At 53.8% G+C, this 21,859-nt stretch overlaps 1 protein-coding gene across 5 annotated transcripts in view; it reads right to left on the bottom strand.

Moving 5' to 3' along the window:
• ST3GAL1 (ST3 beta-galactoside alpha-2,3-sialyltransferase 1) overlaps positions 1-21,859 on the bottom strand; it is an 89,518-nt gene that overhangs the window by 27,206 nt on the left and 40,453 nt on the right. For 3 of the 5 annotated variants that reach the window (XM_087447426.1, XM_087447425.1, XM_087447427.1), the window contains exon 2: positions 8,612-8,666. The gene's annotated coding sequence lies outside the window, so the exon portion shown is untranslated. Of the gene's footprint in view, positions 1-6,350; positions 6,517-8,611; positions 8,667-8,697; positions 8,834-21,859 lie in introns of those variants that run through there. The other 2 variants (XM_087447428.1, XM_087447429.1) reach the window with 2 other exon arrangements.

Here is a 21,859-nt window from a genome sequence, read left to right as displayed (position 1 = left end):
TGGAGCTGGTGGATGTCCCGAGGAGGTGGTAATGGCCTGAGGCCTGTGGGATGGACACGTAACTAGGCAGAGGACAAGAGCCTCCAGGCAGGGGAAGCTGCAGGTGCAAAGGCCTGTCGGGGAGGGCAGGCAAGTCCAAAGGAACTGAAAAAGAGAAGGTCGAGTGGAGCAGAAACCCAGAGACAAAGACGGGGGGGCGGGAGGGCGGGGCTGGGCCAGGCAGGGTCTGGTGCCACATAAGGGCTGGGGCCCCGTCCTGGGAGCCTGGGAAGCCCCTGCAGGGTGTGAAGCAGTGGCGTCTCCTGATCAGGCCCCAGGGGGGTCATGGCTTGCCTACATCATGCTGGTAGGAGGCAAAGCCAGGGCCGACAGAAAGGCACCTCCCACGTCCTGGTCCTGCCTGCCAGGGCGGGCTGAAGGAGTGCACCCAAACCTTCGGGGGGCTCAGGCAGGGAGCTGGGCACGGGGGGTTTCCCTCCAGACGTTCCCTCCACCTTTCCCATGATGTTCTGTGCTCAGGGGCTGGCCCTGGGGCCTGCATCTATGGGCTCCCCCGCTGGCTGGTTTATGGGGGTTTGGCCCATGGGAACGCAGGCAGGAGGTTGTAGGGAGAAACCAGACCGAGGTCGGGGGGCCCTGGCCCCCTCCCTGTGGGGCAGCCATGGGCTGGCCTCTTGCTCCTGTCATTGGCTCTGTCTTGGAGTCCAGGTCTATCTCCGTCCTCAGCCTGGGGCTGGGGAAACACCCCACTGTTTCCATCCCCAGGAACCACACTGTCCTTGTGGGTTCCCTACCCCAGACCACGCCCTTGTGAATAACCCTCCACTAACCACCCTCAGTGGCCCACTGTGAGGGCACCATTTGCATCCTGCCAGGATGCTGAAGGGGGCCTCACCGTCCTGCCAGTTTCATAACTCCAAAGTCTATGCAAGCGGCAGCCCCTGGAGGCGTGCCCTGCAGGCAACCCTGCCTCCCACCCCAGGGAACCAAGCTGCTCCAGGAACAGCTCTGAGTGCTGCAGAGGATTGGCACGAAGAGCTGGCTAGAGCCAGCTGGATCCCCCGAGCCCCAGCTCCCCTCCCGCCTCCAGTAGCTGCTCTTTCTGGAATGCTCCCAACCCTGCTCCCACTGCTGCCCTGAACTCACCCATCAGGAGGTCTTCTTGTCCAGGCTCAGGCCACTGAGATGGCCCATGGCAGGGACAGAACCTGGGCTCCCCCTGGGCACCACAGGTTCCAGGCTCACCAAATTCCAGGTCCCACTAGGGGGCGCTCTAACAAGCCCGAGCCCCAGCCTCCCAGGTGCCAACCACCAGCCACCTCCCCAGCACTGCCTCCTACAGGATCATAGCAGACGCAGCGGGGAGCCACAGGGCAAGCCCCCTTTAGCCCATGGCTGCTACAGGTGGGGAATGTGGTTTGACCCCCACCCACTCCTGGGCCCCTCTCTGCCACCGATTCGCCTCACTCATCGGCTCTCTGACTCCCGCTAGACTTAAATATCGAGCTATCAGAGAATGCTCATTATTTTTCCTGTGGACAAAGGCCCACAGAACATCTCTAAGCAGATCTGGTGGCCACTAGTAGTCTCTTCTCTGTCTCTCTCTGGATTGGTTGGCAGCCCCAGCCGCCTCCTCATCCTGTCCGTGCAGTCTGCCCATCCTGCAGGGTCAATATCTAACACATTTTTGGGCCGGGCCCCTGGCAAGGCGCCCAGTGGATCTCTGGGGTGGGTACCCTTAGCTCTGCTCTGCAGGAGAGGAGGAAGCTGGGCTCTGAGAGGCTGAGCTATCCCCAGGCTACGCAGCTTCTCAGGGACTCCCCAGGGTCCAATGGGGGAGGTAGTACTATCAACCCCATTTTACAGATGGGAAAGCTGAGGCCCTTGGACTTAGGTAGCTTTCTCAAGGTCACACATCTAGGAAGGGCTGGGGCTGATCCCCGAGCCTGCTCTTCGATGCTACACTGCCCGGCCTCTCACCTGGGCCTGTGAGGACACCTATAATATTTCACTGAACACACCAGGTGGTGGGTCTCTCTCCACCACTAGGTAGTGAAGCCCGGCTGGCCCAGCTCCAGGATCTAGCACATGGCAGTTCATACATACAATTCTGCCCGTGAGGGACCAACACCTCTAAGGAGGAACGCCAAGGGCCCCAGTGATTTGGAAGTGGTAGGTTGGTAACAACTGAAGGACAGGGAAGGCTCTGTGGAGGAGGTGGCCATGGAGATGGGCTTTGAAGACAGGGGAGCTTTGGCACTCACAGGGGAGAGTGGAAGGGTGGCGTAAGCCAGGCAGCTTCCAGCGATGGAGATGGAGGACTTGATAGAGTCATGGAAAACAGGGAGCCCTTCAGAGTGGCCACGATGGGCGGGGGCCAGGTCGTGGAAGTCTGTAGGAACATGGACTTTGGGATGAAGGCAATGGGGAGCCATTGATGGTTGGTGAGCAGCAGATGGTAGTGACACAACTGGCGTATAGAGGTTGGACTGGAGGGGGGTGCACACGAAGCCCCCTGGAGCCTGGAGAGCAGTCCGGTCTCCATCTTGGTGCCTTGGGAAGCCTGTCTCCACTGGGGCCTCAGTTTCCCCACTCCTTCCTGCACTGACTTGACCCTTTGCCCATGTCCCCACACCCAAGAAGTGCTGGCAGGTTGGGAGGACCCTTTCTCGTGCTTGCTAATCTTCCTCTTCTCTCTTCTCACCCCACTACCGCTGGCTTGCTCCTGTGCTGGGGAGCTGGAGGAGGAGATGCAGATTCCCTGAGGCACAGACCGCGGTTCAGAAGGGGCGGGCTGGAGAAGCGCCCCAAGAAACACGATTAACTCGGATTAGGGTCATATGAGAAGGTGCTGGATGTGTTTTCATATTTTGAGCTGCACAAAAGGAATTTAAATCCACAAAGCTTCTTATGTGTGTAGATTGAGGGTGCTAAATTCAGAGTCCAGAGACATCCATACAACCTTTGAAGCCTGTAACGTGGTCAGGCGTTTAGGGGGTCGCACAGCATGCCCTTCCAGGCTGACACCTGTCCCAGTAACAAAAGGGATTGCCTCGATTGTGACAAAGGAAAGACTATGCAGAACTGTGAAAGCCCCACCCCACCCCCGCCTCAGGGATCTGTCGCTGGTTCTAAAGAGCTTATGCCCAGAAGGAGGCTGGAGTCCCGGCTGGTCTGGGGCCGAGGTTTAGACATTGACATGTGGCTTAAAGAGATAACTTTCCTTTCAGGTCCCTTGACATCCATGGGGAGATTTTAACTCTAATGATTCACAGGGGCACCCACAGGCTCCTGACAGGGTTAGAGGAACAACCTCTGGTGACATCCGGCAGGGGTGTTCAGATTGCAGGATCAACCTGGCCGCTAACATGGAGCCCAGCACCCACCTGTGTTCTGAGATGGGCGAGAGCCCCAGACGACGAGCAGCGTCTGGAATGAACCATCCCCAGAAAGCATCCCCCTCCTACAAGAGCTGCTCCTTGCCTACTCTCTGGCCCCACTCTCTATGCCTTTTCTGTGCTCACCCTGCTTGAGCCACACTGGCCCCTGTGCTCTCCCATGAGCATGCCAAGCACAGGGCCTTTGCACAGGCTATCTGCCCTGCCCAGAATGCTCTTCCCACAGATGTTAAGATCCCCTCTACTTAACTTGGGGTGCTGGGTCAATCTCAGCCCCTTGGAGAGACTGCCTCTGAACCTTCTGTATCCCTGAATCATGGTATGTATCACCCTCTGCATTTTCCCCTGCCTCTGTTTTCCGACATTATATCCTTGTGTGTAGCTGACAAGATTCTCCATGAAACTAGGTTCCTTGAGCTCAGAGACTGTGTTTTGTTTCCTACCATGCTCCTAGAAGAGTACTCTTCCACAATCTTTAACAATCCCCTGAAGGTGGGTATCATCCCCATTTTACAGAAAAGAAAACTGAGGTTAAAAGAAGCCCAGCGATTGCAATTCGCCTAATCTCACAGTTAGCAGGTGTTGGATCAGGGATTCAAATCCAGACTTTCAATGCCGACTTACTGTTAGGAGACACTCCTCCACGGGTCCCACATTCATACGTGATTTCTGAGCAGGCTAAGAATAAAAGGCCTTGACCGCTCTTTATCTGGGTCAGTTTTCAGGGTTGTGTTTGCCGTAAACAATCATGAAACATGAGGGAAAGTCTCCCTCTGGGGCAAAAAAAGTGGCTTGCTTCATGTTGGATACACAACGGTGGATTCTCCAAGCTCGGGGTTCCTGTTCTGTACTGCAGCCCAGCACACGTGCAGGTGTCTGCCTGGGCCATCTGCCTGGCCCCCGTGGCCTCAGGGGCGAAGGGAGCCAACACAGACCTGACGGTAATGCTGCTGGCTGCGCCGTGAGTAATAACGGCCCTTGTCTCTGACCCGGGAGTCTCCTGTCTTCCGCCAGCGTCCATGAAACACTAACAGGCTAACTTATTAGCTCATAAGTAGAATAAAGTCAAATTCCAGACCTTACACCTGTGCTGTTCCACTTTCCACATATTAAAGTACGTTATTATCAATAAAACGCCCTTGTTGATGGAGCGCCTTTCTGTCTCCTGCTTCCTCCTGGCCAGTGAACTTCACGTTTCAAGTACCACCTTCCCACGAACACTTCCCTGAAGCCCTCTCCTCCCCTTTCCCCCAGAATTCTGGTGAGGCTCGGACGTAATGGATGGAACTGAACAGAAGAAAATCTGATTTCACTGAAGAGAGAGACGTTAGTTTTAGCTAGTAAACACAGAACGTGTAAAGCCTATGAATTTGGGGCAGACATCGGGCAAAACAGACAATGTAGAGAGGTGAAAGTTTCTGAATGTTTGCGTTTTTGTGACCTTGCGCATGAGCTCAGCCATGCACTCTCTGGAATTCGACCAAAAGGAGAAAGTGGGCGGGTTGAGCCTGAACTGCCACTGAGGGCACAGACAGTGTCTTATTTAGTTCTGTGTCCTGGTATGGTGCCCTTGGCCCCGGCCCCTCATGGGGACTGTCTAATGGGTAGATGGACAGATGGATAAGGCAATGATGCTGATTGACAATGGGCTTGCTGGTCGACCAGCAGGCTGCCTGCTCCTTGGGGAGGAAGCAGGCAGGGCTGGCTCTGAGTCTCACGGGACAGAAGCTTCTTGAGCATTCCTTATGGGACACTTTCAAGGAGCCCACAGACTGGTAACCAGGCAAAACTGCTTTCTGATTATTATTTTTCCAGCTGAATGAGATTCAGTTAATGGAGGACTTAATAAGTCCTTCAGGGACCTGAGGAAAGAGAGACATTCCTAAGCTCACAGAAATGAGCTTCCGGCTCTGGAGCCACAGGTCCCAGATCAGGGAGAGGTGAGGACCGCTCTAAGCTCTTATCTGAATGCCTGAGGCAGGACCACCAATGTTGTGCCCCTTTCATTGGGCGTCTCTCTGCTAAGGGCCATAAGTCTACAGAATCAAAGGAGAGCTGCCGGAAGGCTCCCTCCCCGTGCCTGGCTGCTGCCTGCCTTGGAGGCAAAGGCTTGTGGCACTTCAGGACTGCAGAGGAAGGCAGGGAGGCCCATACCTTTCTGCTTCCTTTTCCAGGTAAAGACATTGAGGCTCAGGGAAGGGACCTGACTTGCCCAAGCTACAGGAGTCTGGTGGCACCAAGATAGAACCTGGGGCCCTAACTTCCAATGCATGTCCCTTCTAGCACGCCCGACCCATGAGCTGTCCAGCAGGAGCCAGTCCGGCATCAATACCACCATCAGATGGCAGGGTGAACTGAGCCCCCAGACGGGACAGGCCTGCCTAAGGTCCCAGCCTGCTAATGGCCATGCCCCACCCCACCCCCAGCTCTGATGCTACAGCTCCCCCTCCTGAGGTCAACTCGAGTCAGTGGTGCAGCCCTAACACGACTTCTTGCTCTATTTCTGTGGTTTTGGAATCCAGGTTCCTGCCTTGTTTGCGAAGATAGGCCTGAAATAGTGGATTACAGTGCGCTAAAAACTCATAGAACTGGTTTGAACATGCGTTTCGAGAATAAATGCAAAGCAAGAATATAAACCTATTTTAAATGTCACCCGAGAGTGAACTGTACAAAGAGGATTAAGAAATGAGACAAGTAATTTCCTGTTAGAGATACACCTTCCTTCTGCCTCATTTAATTCTGTTTGATTTTTCTTGCTACACAACCACTACCGTCTGCCACACCCCTAGATATTTGGAGGTGACAGATGGAGGGAATATTCGAGATGAGTAGTAGCCGTGTTGCTGGGAGAGTGGGGGAGAATCAGAATCAAACAGTGTGATGGTACAACAAGCAAATTCCCTGCCCCGGGGCCTCTGTACATGTTGTTCCCTTCACCTAGAATGTTCTTACCCTAGAAGCCACATGGCTTGCTCCCTCGCTGCATTCAGGGTTCTGTCCAAATGCCCTCCTTGGAGGGGCCTTCCCGGATCAGCCTAAAACAGCATCACTGTCATTAGCCCCTTGCTCCACTGCATTTTCCTTCACAGACAACCACAAAATGACACTCCATTGTATACTGAATTCCTTCTTTGTCTGTCTGGCTCCCTCCTACCAGGAGAACAGGGACTTCATCTGGGTCCCTTGCTGCTGTGTCCCCCTGCTGAGAACAGTGGTAGCCCCTCAAATACTTGTGGACTGAAGGCAGAGGGAAAAGTGCTCCAGCTCAGGGAGCAGAGGTTCATTCTGGTTTGTGCGTAGTGAAAGTTGGGGGGTCTTGGTCATTTCTGGACCTTGCATCCTCCTATGGAAAATGAGATGATTACGACGACAACCTCAGACCAGCCCTGCCCATGAATGGCCTGGGACAGGGTGCAGCTCAGAGCAGGTGCCTTCTGACCTCTGGACCTTGTGTCTGGAGGTTTCCTCTCCTAGCTGAGCTCTGCTTGTCCCCAACCAAGCCGATCAGCCGTCCTCGGGGAGGGTGAGGCACAGCTCGGCCTACAGACTTCCTTTGGCTTTTGCGAAAACAACAAAGCCAAAAATACTGCAAAACCACAGAGTATCTGTACAGCCGCCCAGAGCGGTGCAAGCAAGTGTGAGTCCTGCCTGCGGGGCTCCTCTGTGGCTGGGGCAGGATGTGTGGTGCACAGCACATGGCGAGGCACCTGGCGCTTCTGTGGGGTCCCCGGGTCTGTTTCCCGGAGAGCCTGGAGCCTCAGAGTCTGACTTCCCTGGAATGGTGGAATGGTCTCTGTCAGCCACGGGGCACTCATTCCTGAACCCAGGGGTGTGCGTGGCTTGGGTCTGTCCTGACCGGGGAACCCACAGAGGATGGAGTTGTTTTTATCAAACAACACCCCTTCTCAGTTCTCTGCCCCAACAGCTCTTTCCTGTCAACCCAGGAATCTGCATGAGCATCATCAAAGGGTCCCTGCTGCCCCAGCCAGGAAACCACAGCCTAGGGTCTAGCTTAGCTGTATTTGGTCCATATCCCACTGTACAGGTGGAGAAACCAAGGCTCAGTGAAGGGAAGGGACTTGGCAAACACCACACAGTGTGATGTGGCAGAGCCAGAGCCAGAAACAGCTTTCCAGATTTCTGGACATGAGCATTTGCTGTTAGATAGTGGTTTTCACATTTTCTTTAAACTGGATCTTACCCAAGCAGAAACGAGCTACTGAAACCGAGCTTTTCCGGTTGACACGGGGTGGGGACCACTAGCCCAGCTGCTGGGCCGCCTCAGCACCCCTAAAGTGGTCTGAAAACCGAAGCCCTTAGCAGACCACACCCACTGTCCGTGCTGGTGGCCCCAGAATGTACACCCACCTCCACCCCCACTCTGGGGTTTCTCTGGAGACTTCGGAACTCAAATCAGGCATTTAATTTGCGGTCATGTTACTAAGTCAGGCTTGTTCATTCTCAAAGATTTTTCAGAAACAGGTTCTAGGAAATCTTCCGCAATGAAGAGAGTGGGTGTCAAGGATGAGGAAGAGGAGACAACGGGCGTTGCTGGTGACGGGAGAGGGGGACAGGAGAAGCAGCAGGACCAGGAGAAAATGGATGTAGTCAGAGCCACGGCGAGGATGCAGAAGAGAGGCTGGGGGAGAGAGCAGCATCTGGTGGTGCCTACCTGGATGTGGGGTGGGGTGCGGGGGCCCATGCTGGACCTCACCTCCACCGCCTGCCCTGCCCTCCTTCCCACCACGAAGACAAGGTCCTACTTTCTGAATCACAAAGAAGGACACATCCATCTTCGAAATAGTCTATAGACACAGTCTGCGCAGGGAGCATCTCATCTTTAGAACAGGGGCAGAATGCATTTCTCATTTGTACGTGTTGGTCGACCCATTCGTGCATTTCAAGGTGGCAAAAAGGGGAAATACTCGGCTGACCAGAACTTTCCAACAATTTGACCAGCATCCCATTTCCTGAACACTGCTCGACCACATGGGCTCAGAAAGGGCTGCCTTCTAAACATCGTGTATATACGGAGAGCCTACCGTGTCCTGGGAGCTAATGGGAGACATACGATAAGCAAGTCCGGTCTCCCACACTTGAGGGGAAGGGGGCAATCATCTCAACACTGTTGAAGGCAGAGAAAGCAGCGCCAGTAAGAGCACAGGTTCTGAAGTCAAAGAGAGCTGGGTTCAAATCCCAGCTCGGCCACTTACCAGCTGTGCGACCTCGGGGGCATTCCTGAACCTCTCTGAGCCTCAGTTTCTTCATCTGAAAAATAGAAAAAAATACTCAGACTTACCACAGCGAGCAGGCGTGAAGACTGAACCAGAGAGCACCTGTAATGTGCTAAGCCCAGACTCAGGAGTGAATACTAAGTGCTAACGTGAAGCCACCGAGTCCTGGACCACGCCCCGGTGGGGGGGGGCAGTCAGTTACAGAGCGCTGGGCGGGCGTCAGGGGACCCGAGCCTCGGGACTCGTGTGCCAGCTGTAAATGAAAGCTCCTCCCGCATGACCTCCACACCACTTCCTGCTCCAGACAGCGGGCCAGAGCAGGCGAGCTCCAATTCTGAGACGGCGGGTACCCTGCACTGGTTAAGGCGCTTCACACACACGGTGTGACCGCACGCTCCAGCCTCCTGTCATCGGACAGAAGGAACCGAGGCTCAGATGGGCTCAGGAGCTGGGCGGGTCATGGTGGGGTGAGCAGCAGAGAAGGGCTGGAAGCCCTTCTCCCCCCCACGACGGAGGACAGAGTCCCATGCAGGTGGTACCTGCATCTGGGCTGGTGGTAAGTCCCAGATCACATGTTGCGGTGGAGGGAGTCTGACTCCGGAATATTCTAATTGTCAGGAAACAGACTGCTGGGCATTTTGTGAAGGGAGAGAGTACTTAAATCTGAGAATGAGGGAGATGTTATTGTTGTCTCTGATTTCTTCCTAAATGCTGAGTGGGGGGAGGGCCCTCCCTAAACAACAACAACAACAGCAACAAATGATAATAATAATATTCCGCCTGGGGTATTAATAATAACTCCTGGGCTTGCAGCAGCTGTAGCCATGTGCTGTATTACTTCTTGTCACCTGTGAGGTGTGTAAAATGCTTTCCCTCTGGGAGTGGGCATGAAAAGAACTTTCTGTATGGTTCCAATTTTAGTATATGTGCTGAGGAAGCAAGCATGAAAAGAACTTTCTGAATGATGGGGACGGCCTGGGTTTCTTTCTCTCCCTCTCTTCTGAGCATACCCACACCCGTGCACTGAGCTCGCTGACCTCTGCACGTCAATGATGGAAGACGTGGAGGCCCACGGACATTAGCATTGCATAGCGGCCGCCCCAGCCAGCAGGATGGAGTTGGTGCCCAGGATGGGCCTGGCCTGCTTCTGACTCTCCTTGGAAATAACACGAAAGGAGGAATTTTTGAAAATCACGAAAGAGTTTAATTAAAAGTAATTACTTTCCAGTGGAGGAAGATGGGCATGGATGTTAGCCCAGGGCCAGTCTTCCTCAGCAAAAAGAGGAGGATTGGCAGGGGATGTTAGCTCAGGGCTAACCTTCCTCTCACACACACACACACACACACACACACACACACACACACACAAAAGTAATTCCTTTCCAGAAGAAGCAACATGTGTTGCTTATGCCCTTTCCCCCACCACATGCAGGCAAGCTTTGAGGAGGACGCAGTCCTGCATAACTAACATCAGGTGAGCCTCAAGGCTGTACCTGCAGTGGCTAGGGGACTGTCACTCTGGCTGTGCATCCTTCAGTGAGTCACTTACCCACTGTGCCTCAATTTCCTCATCTGTAAAGTAGGGATATTGATAGTGCCTACCTCCTAGGTTTGCTGAGAAGATTAAGAAGGTCAACATACATGAAGTGCTTAAAGCATGACTGGCATGTAGCTAACTGCTCTCTAAGGTCTGAGCTACCACCATCATATCATTATATCACCATTTCTTCATCATCATCACCATCACCATCACCATCATCTCATCACCATCATCATCATCTCATCACCATCGTCATCATCATCATCACCATTAGCACCATCATTACCATCATCACCACCATCCTCATCATCATCATCGTCATCACCATCACAATCATCATCATCTCTTCATCATCATCTACTCTGGGCCAGACATTGCATATCTCATGGCAAGTGTCATCGCTCCCATTTCTCAGATGAGGAAATGAAGCCTGAGAGAGTCAATACATACTGAATTATTCATCATGCCAACAATAAATTAGTGGTGAACTGGGAGGAGGCCCAGAACATTCACACGGTGCTTTCCTCTCCCATACTGCTGAGCTGAGCCACCTCAGGCAGAGGACTTGGAAAGTCCAGCTGTCCCCACGTCCTTTGATCTTTTCATCCCTGGCTAATGGAGCCCTCTGCTAAACAAATGACCTCAGACACAGCCATTCCTAAACAAGGCCGGACGTGGGAAAGGTAACACGAATTAGGAAAGAGAGACAGACACACAAGGTATTTGAGAGCTGCCATGTGATCCCAAGAGGTCGCCCCGAGCCTGGTGGTTCTGTGCCTGTCAGCAAGATCAAAACATGCCCAGACTCCTAAGCCAGACGCAGAAACCTCCCCAGACACAAAGCAGCGAGAAGAAGGTCTTCCAATGCCCAGCCATGCCCAGCCCTGTCACACAGGGTCATTGCAGTGCTTTGCTGGTGGGGGACAGTACCCAGGGGAGGTTGGAGAATTACGGCCACTTTGAAGTTTATAATAAACTCTTCGTAAAAAAGGACCTCTCTGAGTTGACTTTGGCTCTGAACATTGCCCAAATGTTGGCATAAAAGGCCAAGGGAAAACGAAATCTGCTGAGATTTTGCTCGCAAAACCACCTCTGTCTTCATGTGATGGATCCTCCTGGTTGACAAAAGACAGTGCCTCGCTCAAGGTCACACGCTGGTTAGTAACACAGTTGGGAGCACAGCCCGGGGCCCTCGAACCCTGGTTGGCTCCCATCAACTGTTGGACTATGTAGGAGTCCAAAAACATATTTTCTGAGCACCTAGTTTGTGCCAGAAATTGAGATAGATGCCGAGGATATAAAGATAAATGGAACAAGGAATCATCATCGCAGGGAGATGTCCAATCAGGACAACGTGGGACAAACTACAACCAAATACAGATAGCAACCTAGCATCTCTTCGGTGCTCCCTGTGAGCCAGACACTGTCCTAAGTGCCTGACCCGCTAAATCATCCCACAGCCCTACAGATTAGGGGCTTGTGATGGACTGAACTGCATCCCCCCAAAGTCATATGTTGAAGCCTAACCCCCAATGTGACTGTATCGGGAGATAGGGCCTTTAGGGAGGTAATTAAGGTCAAATGAGGTGATAAGGGTGGGGCCCTAACCCCATAGGACTGGTGTCCTTATAGGAAGAGGGAGACCAGGCAGAAGAAAGGCCGTGTGAGGAGACAGCGAGAAGGTGGCTGTCTACATACCAGGAAGAGAGGCCTCCCCGGAAACAACCCTAACAGCACCTAGATCTTGGACTCCCAGCCTCTAGAACTGTGAGAAAATGCATTCCTGTTGTTTAAGCCACCCAGTTTGCGGCACTTTGTCACGGCAGCCCTCGCAGCCTGATACGGGGCTATAATTGCCATCCCCGTTACAGATGAGGCAGCTGAGGCACACGGAGGGCCACACAACTCTGAAGAGGCAGAGCCAGGAGTCAGTCCCACGCATCCGGCTGCAGAGCCCAGTGGCTTGTGGCCAACTGTATTATGCAAACATTTATTACCCGCCCCTTGCCCCCACCCCTCACTGTGGGAGGACTACAGCTCCCTGCTCCGCTGGTGCTGGGCCTGGCCATCTCCCTTGCCTTGGCCAACGGAGTGTGAGCAGATATGGCGTGCACCATCTCTAAGCCGAAGGTTTAAATTTGATTGCCTGGCTCTTTCAGTTCTGACGTGGGCATGGCATGTCCTAAGTAGTGACTACCTTCAGCCTGGACATTCGACCAAGAAAACTCAAGGAATATCACCGAGCCAGTCGACCACCTGTGGTTGACCCACAGTCTACTCGCAATGTGAGTAAGAAATAGCATTTGTTGTAAGTCACTGAGATTTGCGGACTGTTTGCTATGCAGCAAAGCTGACAAATGCAGGGTTCCCTTCGCAATTATTCTATCTCCTACCAACAACAATGCAATTTATAAGAACTGAGTAGGCGGTCAGGAGATCTGACTTCCAGCCCAGGCTCTGCCATTCACCAGCTCTGTGGCTCTGGATAAGCCATTTGCTTCTCCAAGCCTCAGTTTCCTCATCTGCAGAATAGAGATAAAAGCACCCACATTCTGAGGTTGTTGCAAGGAGTCAGTGAGAGAGGATAGAAAGTTCTCAGCACAAGGCCTGACACAGTAAGTATGCGGTATGGTTGGCAGGTAGGATGATGGTGCGATGAGTTAAGGCTGAAGGGTGGGGCTGGATTCAAATCAAGAGCTCCTCTTCCAACACATCCTTAAAGCAAGTGCTACATTTTACAGGGCGGGGGCTGGGCCCACTCAGGGGGGCAGCAGGAAGCAGGCTGTGGGGGCAGCAGGGAGGCACTCGGTTCTTATGAAGGCAAAGCTGGGCTCTCCCAGGCCCAGAGGCAAGGAAGCAGGGACTAGAAGGAAGGGCGGAAGGCTCCTTGAGGATCTGGCTGCTCTTTTCCCCCCAGTCACACTTCATAAGTGAGAAACTGAGGTCTGGAAAAGGTGAGTGTCTTCCCCAAGGTCACACGGCCAGGTAGCGCTGGACCTTGAAATAGACCCCTGGTCCCCTGCGTCCAGCTCAGGCGTCATGGCACCGCATGCCGCTCCTCTGGAGGGAATGAGACTCATTCCTGACACTGGCTGGGAAGCAAACGTCCAGCCTCTCGACCTCGTGGGTGGATTTACCAAAACTCGGTGCTATTCAACAAGCTCTTCCCCGAGTCACTTCAAAACCTCCCCTTCTCTTTCTGGGAGAGTCAAGCCCACTCACACACTCCCTGGATCCTGGAACGGGAGGCGGGTGGTCAATTGAAATTTGGAATCAATTCAGGGCATAAACCAGCAGTTGCTGGGCTTTGGATTGTTTCTGGGGGTCCCTGTTTGTCGGTCTGCTTTCCCTGAAGCTTTGCGCGAGGCCCTGTGTGGGGAGAGCGGGTGTGGGAAGGCACGGGCGTGGTCTCCAGAGCTGCCGGTCCAGAGTATGAGACAGGATGCTCTGTGTTAGAGAAGAGACAGGAGAGATCAGCACAAGCTGTGCTGGACAAGGAAGGCTTGATGGAGGAGGTGAGCCTGGCACTGCTTCTGGAAAGATAAGAAGAATATGACAAGGTAGAAGAGAAAAAGAACTCCAGAGTCTTGTAGGGTAAAGTTTTGAAAGGGAGCAAGGAGGACAAACGTCCCAAGTTTCTGTTTTTTTTTCCCTCAGGGTGGGGGGCAGAGTTAGTAATGGGTAATCGGTAGGAGCCACAATTTGAACATTCAGGGAATGTAATTGGAGTGAGCCTCAGTTTATTCATCTGCAAAATGGGGAAACTGAGGCCAGCTCCATAGGCTCCCAGAGGGTGGCGAATGAGGAAACACACGTGGAACATCCCAGAGTAGGCACTGCAGACAGTCTAGGGCTGTTCTGCCCAATGCTGTCGAGAGACAATTCTTCATGGGTCTCTTGCATTTCTGTGTCTCAGGAGCAGAAGCACCGACAGCTCCTCTCCTGGACCATCTTTTCAAGGATGTATAGAGAATGGAAGATAGAGGCAGTGTGTCCCTCCAGAGCACAGCTCTGGGCAGGTTTGCTTGCAGCCCATTATAAAAGATCACGGTTCCCGGTCTATGGAGGAAAGCCACGGGAACTCGAGCAGCAAGTAGCAATAAGGCCCCCACAAAGTTCAGGCTGCCTGTCTGCTGTGAGTGGTAGCGTCCTCTGTCTCTGATCCAGGAAGCTCACGTCTTCTGCCAGCAGACTAATTTCTCAGCTTGTAAGTAGGGTAACATCTCAAGATTTTCACAGTTCCTCACAGCCATGGGCCACAGGTGGCTATTTTTAATTAAAATTAAATAAAATATAAGACGTAGTTCCTCAGTTACACAAGCCAAATTTCAAGCACTTCAGAGCCTCATGTGGTTAGTGGTTACTGGACTGGACAGTGCACATATAGACCACTGCCATGACTGGGAAAGTTCTGTTGGAGAACATGGGTCTAGTAGAAAAGAGCAGAAGGTATGGGGCCAGGCCAACCTGGGTTCAATCCTCGCTTCTACTGCTCACTGGCTACGAGACTTGGGGCAAGCTCCTTCACCTCTCCGAGTTCCTTTTCCTCATCTCTAAGGCAAGAAAAACAGGGCTGACCCCATGGGTTCTTGTGAGGATTCCACAAGATAACCATATGAAGTGCACAGCCCAGCCTGGGCACATGGTGAGGGCTCCCCAAACAGGGGTGAGTATTTCAGGTATTGGGCAAATCCAGTTCCCCTTCACACTACAGCAGGAGGTGGTGGCGGGCTACCCTGAGGGATGGGATTGGATAGGAAGGAAGGTGGCAAAACACAGAGGGGCTCAGGAAGCCAGGCCCAAAGGTTTGGCCTTACCCCAAGGGCAAGTGGGAGGCTCAGAAGATTGTAGACGGAGGGGTGCCTCTTCTCTCCCCACCTAAGCTCATGGAGGCAGTGTGGAGAGTGGGAGGATCACAGGCTTTGGCCCAGAGGACCTGGGTGGGGTTCTGACGCTGCCACTCTCTAGCTGTGAGGCCTCAGGCAAGCTAATTTACCTTGAGGGCCGTGGCTTCCATCTTGCAGACACCGGGATTATAAGACCCACCTCGAGGGGTTGTTGGGAGAGTTAAATAAGATAATATGTGCAAAGCTCGCAGACGAGTTCCTGCACACAGTAGGTACACTAAGAAAACAAAGTCCGTTATGTCTTTTCTCTGGGCTGGAGGAGAAGCAGGAAACCTGAGTGGCACGGAGGGACGGCGTGGTAACCAAGAGCCTCGGACGTTCCTTAGGTTACTTCCAGTGACCCTGGGAGTCACTTCACCTGGAAAGGCAGGTTTCAGGTTTTCGTTTCCTCCGCGGGGCTCAGGCTGCCTGGAAGGCGCCAGGGCCCTGTGGGGTGGACGCTGTTGGTGCCCAGCTCTACGGCCCTTTCTGGGCCAAGCCACCACTCCTCGGCCGCTGTGGGTGTTGGCTGCGAGCAGCTCACAGTGCCCTTGCTCCAGAGGACTGCTCCAGCCAGAGAGGAGCTGCCTCGTCTGGGAGGTGACCACTCCCTGGCCCCCCCACCCTGGCAGCCCCCAGGCAATGATTGGGGGACCCAGGGCTATATGACCCAGGGCTCCCTTTGCCTCCATGTGGGACCAACCCCGTGGTGGGTGCACTTTGCACACCAGGGCTCCCATGGGGTCAGGCTGAAGGTCGACTCCAGCTGGAGGCACATGGTTGCTCAGCCTCTGTCCCTCACCCACCCTCTCCTGCTTCCCTCACCCCTTCTCCGGGAGCACCTCTAGTAATCCACGCGCACCCAATCCCTGCCTCAGGCTCTGCTGGGAGGGAACTGGGACCCCGCATGAGGCTGGTCTAAGTAGTGACTGTCAGGAAGAGAAAGCCCTGGAAGTGCAGTGCTCTCAAGTTCAGAGAGCTTTTCCAAGAGCAGGGAGGCTCCTGAGCAACTGCCTAGTCCTAACTCGTGGCTTTATAACGAGCAACCAGAAGCCATCGGTCATCGAGCGAAGACTCACTGGGGCCCCGGATGTGCCCTGTTTTGGAGGCTGGTGACACAACAGTGAACAAGGCAAATCCCTCTCCTCTGGAAGCTCACGCATCAAATCAGGCAGAGCACGGGAAACACTTCTGCAGAAATGAAAGGGGTGGCGTGCCAGTGGATGTCAGGGAAGGCGGCACCGGGGAGAGCTGGCGGCTGAGCTCCTAAATGAGCCAGCCACGCAGAGACGGGGCGAGGAGAGAGGAGCTCAGGCAGAGGGCGAGTCAGTGAGATCACAAGGCAGAAACGAGCTGGTCGTCTTCAGCCCGAAGGCCAGTGTGGTGCCAGCGTGCTGAGCAGAGGGATAATCTTACAGGACGGGGTCAGAGAGGGAAGCAGGGCCCCATCATGTCACCCCGGGAGGGCAGTGACATGTCATCCAACAAATTAGCAAAGGGAGAGGCTGCTCACAATTTCCCTATGAGTCCCTTCCTCTGGGTCAGCTCTGTCCTGGGGAAACCCGGCCACACCCCTGTTCCCACCGGAGCTCCCAGGCCAGGACCATCTTTCACGGGGGATGTTGCAACATCAGAGACGAAGCCTTGTGAACAAACCAATTAGTGGCCTTCTGAACACCAGCTCCACTTTCCAAAGTGTTTCTCTGGGCTTTCCTGTGACGGCGCCGATCAGACACGAGGCCAATAAATATTTCATCGCCTCTCATTTCGTCTCACATCAAATGAAACCCGGGCTGCAGGAGGCGAGGGGAATACCTGCGGATGCAGTTAGAGATGAGCCGAGGCAGAGGGTGGGCCTTTGGAGGGGCTCGCTGCCCTCTGAAGGCAGCTGCAGGTTCTGCCGCGTGCTTGCGGTCCTACTGGAAACCAGTGCCGAAAGCGTTTGGAGCCTCAGTCTCCGCCTCCGAAGAATGGGAACAGGAGTAACCGTGAGAGAGCGGATGGAAGGCGGCTCGCAACCTCGGCACACCGAGCACAGGCGTCTGATCTTCTCATCGTCACCGACAGAGTCACATGCCCGGGCTCCGTGGTCCTCCTCTGCCCAGGGGCGGCCACCACAGCCGGGAGCAGCAGGGACGCAGGGCACCACGTCATCGGGCCGGACAGGGATGGAGTAGGAACCTGAGGAGGCCAGTCCCCAGGTCTTCCTTCCTAAGTCCTCCCCCAGGGTGATTCACACAAATACACGGCGACCTTTTCCAATGAGATTTTAAGTGATAAACAGAAGTGCTCGTGGCCACAGCAGATAGAGGGCAGAGAAAGGAAAACCTCATCATTTTCCCTCTTTAAATCTCCAGCGTTATTATCCAGCGCCTGAATTAAATCTTTTTGAAATACTTGCACATTTTGGCAATAAATACTCACCTCAGGGGTTTTAAAAGATCGACAAACACATTTTGAAAATTCTCATCAAGCCAAAGCTTGCTAAGGACGGAAAAGCAAGGTTCTCTGGGCTCGGGCTTTCGTTAACGGTGCATGGCGAGGTGCTTGTGCATGGAATCTGCAGTCCCGGTGAAAGTGGCAAAGATTAGGACAATAGGATCTTTCTGGCACATCTAATAACACAGAAGGGCGACTGTCTTTACTGAACACCCACTATGCACCAGTACTTTACATATAATAGCTACCGTTTACTAACTACTTACATGTGCCTTGTTTCAAACACCAAACAACCTAGTATTGGGTGCCTTATCATCAAACTCTATTTAGGCAAGCACAGAGAGGTGAAGTCACTTGTCCAAGGTCACACAGCGAGTAGACGGCAGAGTCAGTACCTGACTCAGAGACATTGCCAGCCTCTGGAGCTAACAGCAACTGTGACACACTATCCTAAGTGACCTCCCCTCACGTTTGCTGCAGACCTGGAGAGTCACACATCATCGCTTCCATTCTTAAGGAGAGTCCACCAAGATGCAGAAAGGTGAGGAGCCTTTCCCAGGTCACGTGGCCAGCTGTGTATCTACTCAGGGACTGCCCAGCCCTCAGTCCTGGGTTCTGCAGTGTGTCCTCAGGCTGACCAAGCCGAGGGCGGGGGATGTAGGCCCGGCAGAAAGGAGGAGAAAGCAGCCTCTTCAAATCCAGAAAACCAACACATCTCCCCATCGGCCCTTTGTAAAACCAGTGTGGGTTTTTCAGTTTATAATTACCATTTTGACTGGAAAGTCGTATCTTACACACAGCACTGGGTATAAGGACACCTTTGCAATGGGGTCAGAAGAAAAGGGTAGAGGAATCTCCTTTTGCTTAGTGTAAAACTTACATGTGATTCTTTAGGATCAGACTGACAACTCAGTCCATGGAAGGGTCCAGATTTCGGGGGAGAGGGGCAGGGGAGGGGACTGGTGGCTTCTGTGGAAGGTGGGGTCCTCACTTGGGGTCCCACTGGGGCAGCCAAGGACCAGCTGGCTGACTGGACAGGTCTCTCAAGACATGATGGGCCCAGTGACCCCTGAAACACGCTTTTCAAGGTCAGTGCGGAGGGCAAAGGTCAGAGGAGAGGCACAGGGATAGAAGAAACCCCTCTGGGTGCCAGCCCCCCTCCGGTCCACCCCTGCATGGGGGGGGCACCAGGCCCCATGCCTCTGGCCTCACTCAAGCCATTGCCTCTGTCTGCAGCAGTGCCCCCTCATGTCTCCTCCTGAGGACTCACCACCCACCAAGACGCTGTCAGCAGGTCCAGAACCACCCACTCCTACCACTTTTAAGTACTTTTCTCCTTGTTCTGTTTTGCTTTTTTCCCCTTTAATCTTGGAGTGGGCAAGTTCCCTGCTTAGTGTAAAATTCCATATTTAGGGGCCGGCCCCGTGGCACAGCGGTTAAGTGCGCGCACTCCGCTGCGGTGGCCAGTGGTCGGCAGGTTCTGATCCCGGGCGCGCACCGTCGCACCGCTTCTCCGGACATGCTGTGGCGGCGTCCCCTATAAAGTGGAGGAAGATGGGCACGGATGTTAGCCCAGAGCCAGTCTTCCTCAGCAAAAAAGGGGAGGATTGGCATGGATGTTAGCTCAGGGCTGATCTTCCTCACAAAAAAAACAATTCCATATTTACATAAAGAAAAAGACAGAACACGTAAGACATGCTAGCTTCCCTAAGGCCGGGGTTGGTAAACCACAGCCCGCAGGCTGGCTGCCTGTTTTTGTGAATAAAGTTTTATTGAAACACAGTCGTGCACATTCATTTCCGTATTGCCTGTGGCGGCTTTTGTGCTGAAACGGCAGAGCTGAGCAGTTGTGATGGAGACTGTGCGGTTCTAGAAGCCTAAAATATTTACTCTCGGGCCCTTCACAGAACACACTTGCTGACCCTGCTCTATGGGATGGAACTCCCGGAACAACAGTGAAAAAGAAAGTTGAATGAGGAAGCACATTTGTAGCACATCGGGCACCTGGCCAATAGTCATGACATGCAAGGATGAGTGTGTGTGTGTCTTTACAAGATGAGAAGGACACACACACACACACACACACACACACACACACGCACAGAAGGAACGCAAGGGACCAACGAGCTATGACGAGTGGCTCTACCGCACAGTAACTGCAGTGACACCAACAACAGAGATGTCATTTCTTACATAGCGGAATCTCCAAGGTGACACCACCGACCAACCTCTGGCTCACTCTCCGTGTGACCCTGTCCCGCCTGACAGCATGCTCCCTGGCAATGGGATGGGTGCTCTTCATCGTGGTTTTGGGGTCACAGGTGAGCTCAGAGTGGACGGGAGCCACATGCTCTTGCTCACCGCCGTATGGGAGCATGGAGCGAAGCGCGGGCGCGCCTCCTGCTCCGGGACAGAAGCGGATGGCAGCGATCAGGAAAGTAAGGGCCGCCTCTGGCCGCCTTCCTTCCTTCTAACGCTGCCCGGTCTCCTGCTGGTGAGCCCTGTCCTCCACTGCGCGCCCTCTCTGTGCGATGGTCACACACAGGCTGCCTTCCCACAACAGGAGCACAGGGGTCCCTGGGGGCTCCTCAGACGTCTGCATTCTCAGAAAGCGAGATTCTCTCCTGGGCCTTGGACCTCTGCGCAAATGAGTGAGGCTGGAAAGAATGGGGGACGGCGGGGTCCTGCATTCCTGGGGCGCCAGGTGGAGAGGTGGGGTCCACACATTACATGGGTCTGCCTGTAAAGACCCTTGAGGTCTGTCCCTGCCCTTCCTAGTCCAGGGCCTCAGGCCTTCTCTTCAGGCCTGTGGCTCGCACACAGCTTCCATACGGAGAGAGAAGCAACACCGCTCGTTTCCATACTGGCCTCTCTGCTGATCCCGAGCCCTATCGGGAATATTCATCTCCCTCCCACTGTCCAGCCAAACCCTACTCACATGCCACAGCCCAGATGGCCTACCCCTCCCCTCCTTGATGTCTTTCGGGTAATCAGTCCTCGCCCTCCGCATTATCTTCTCCATTTTCTGGAACTCTCTGTGCTCCCACCCCACAGTCCTGGCCTTGGTAGAAGGGCCTGCCTCAGAGAGCAGCTCCTTGCCACCACCTCAGGGGAGAGGATCTTCCCGTAAGATACCAGGCAGCTCGTCCGTGCTCCAGAGACTGCACCCTGCTCCTGGCAGTCCCGGGCCACCTCTCTCTGCTTTGGCCTCACACGTTCTCCCTTGCTCTCTGTGTTCCAGTCCTGCTAACTCCATCCATATCCGTTCTTGAACTCTCCAAGCCCCTTCCTGCCTCAGGGCCTTTGCACTTGCTGAATTCTCTGACTCCTTCCTATCATTCCTGTCCCAGCTCAAATGTCACCCTTCAGGGAGGAGGAATATAAGACTGAAAATAGTTCATATTTCTCTAGCCTTTGCCTTGGCAGTTTAGATCTGTCTTCTTAACTACACTCTCACAATAGTTCTTTGTGGCTGGCAGGGCCACAATGATTGAAAAAGCCAGCCCGGTGTTACAGCCAGGACATGGTGAACTGGAACTGCTCACAACTCCAAGCCCAGGTTCATTTCCCCAAGCCTGTGGCTGACCACAAAGGAGAATAAACATCCCCCACTGAGCCTGGGCCTTTCCAGGCAGACTCTTGAAGAATGCAGTTCAGGGTTAGAACACGTCCTTCGATCAGACTGCGGGCATCAGTTGGAGGACCCTCCACAAAGAGGCCAGAGTAGCTCTCTGCACCTTCGGGACTGAAAGCCTTAGTTTAGCAAATGCACACACAGCTCTCCCCGGGCAGCCGTAGTGCCTGGCGGCTTCCTGCTCACTGGTGCGCGAGCCATTTCCTGCTGATTGGCGGTGAGTCAGAATCTGCCCCGTGCCAAGCTCCCAGTCAGGCTTTCACTGAAACCGTCCCAGGGTTGTTTGTGGCAGCACAGTGGCTGGACAGTCCCAAAGCTCCAGCCCTCCTCCAGACCTGCCATCACAAGCTGCGTGGCTCAGAGCGAGTCCCTTCCTTCTCTGGGTTTCAGTTCCTGCCTCGGAAAGAGGCGGTGGTGAGATCCCATCAGGGTGGTAGGCAACACGCCCGGACTCAGCCACAAAGGATCGTGCTTTACGTCCACCAGGGTCACTACCTCCCCAGGGACGTTTGGTGAGTCCCTCGCTTTCCCCAAGATTGTGCTAAATCAGAAGATACAGAAGCTGTTGTCTCATGAGTGTGCTTTGTCCGCACTGCACAGCAATTGACAAAAATTTGAACTAGCTGCAACTTGTAAAAATCAGAAAGCTTCACATAAAAATCTGGACCTCTGCCTTCCTTGGATAAAGGAGGGGAATATTCAGGAACCCTGGGCTCACCTTCCCCACA

The sequence above is a fragment of the Ceratotherium simum genome, chromosome 23 (assembly GCF_057802395.1).
Source record: "Ceratotherium simum simum isolate JZ-2026a chromosome 23, ASM5780239v1, whole genome shotgun sequence".
Taxonomy (NCBI): domain Eukaryota; kingdom Metazoa; phylum Chordata; class Mammalia; order Perissodactyla; family Rhinocerotidae; genus Ceratotherium; species Ceratotherium simum.
This window is presented reverse-complemented; position numbering and strand designations above follow the sequence as displayed.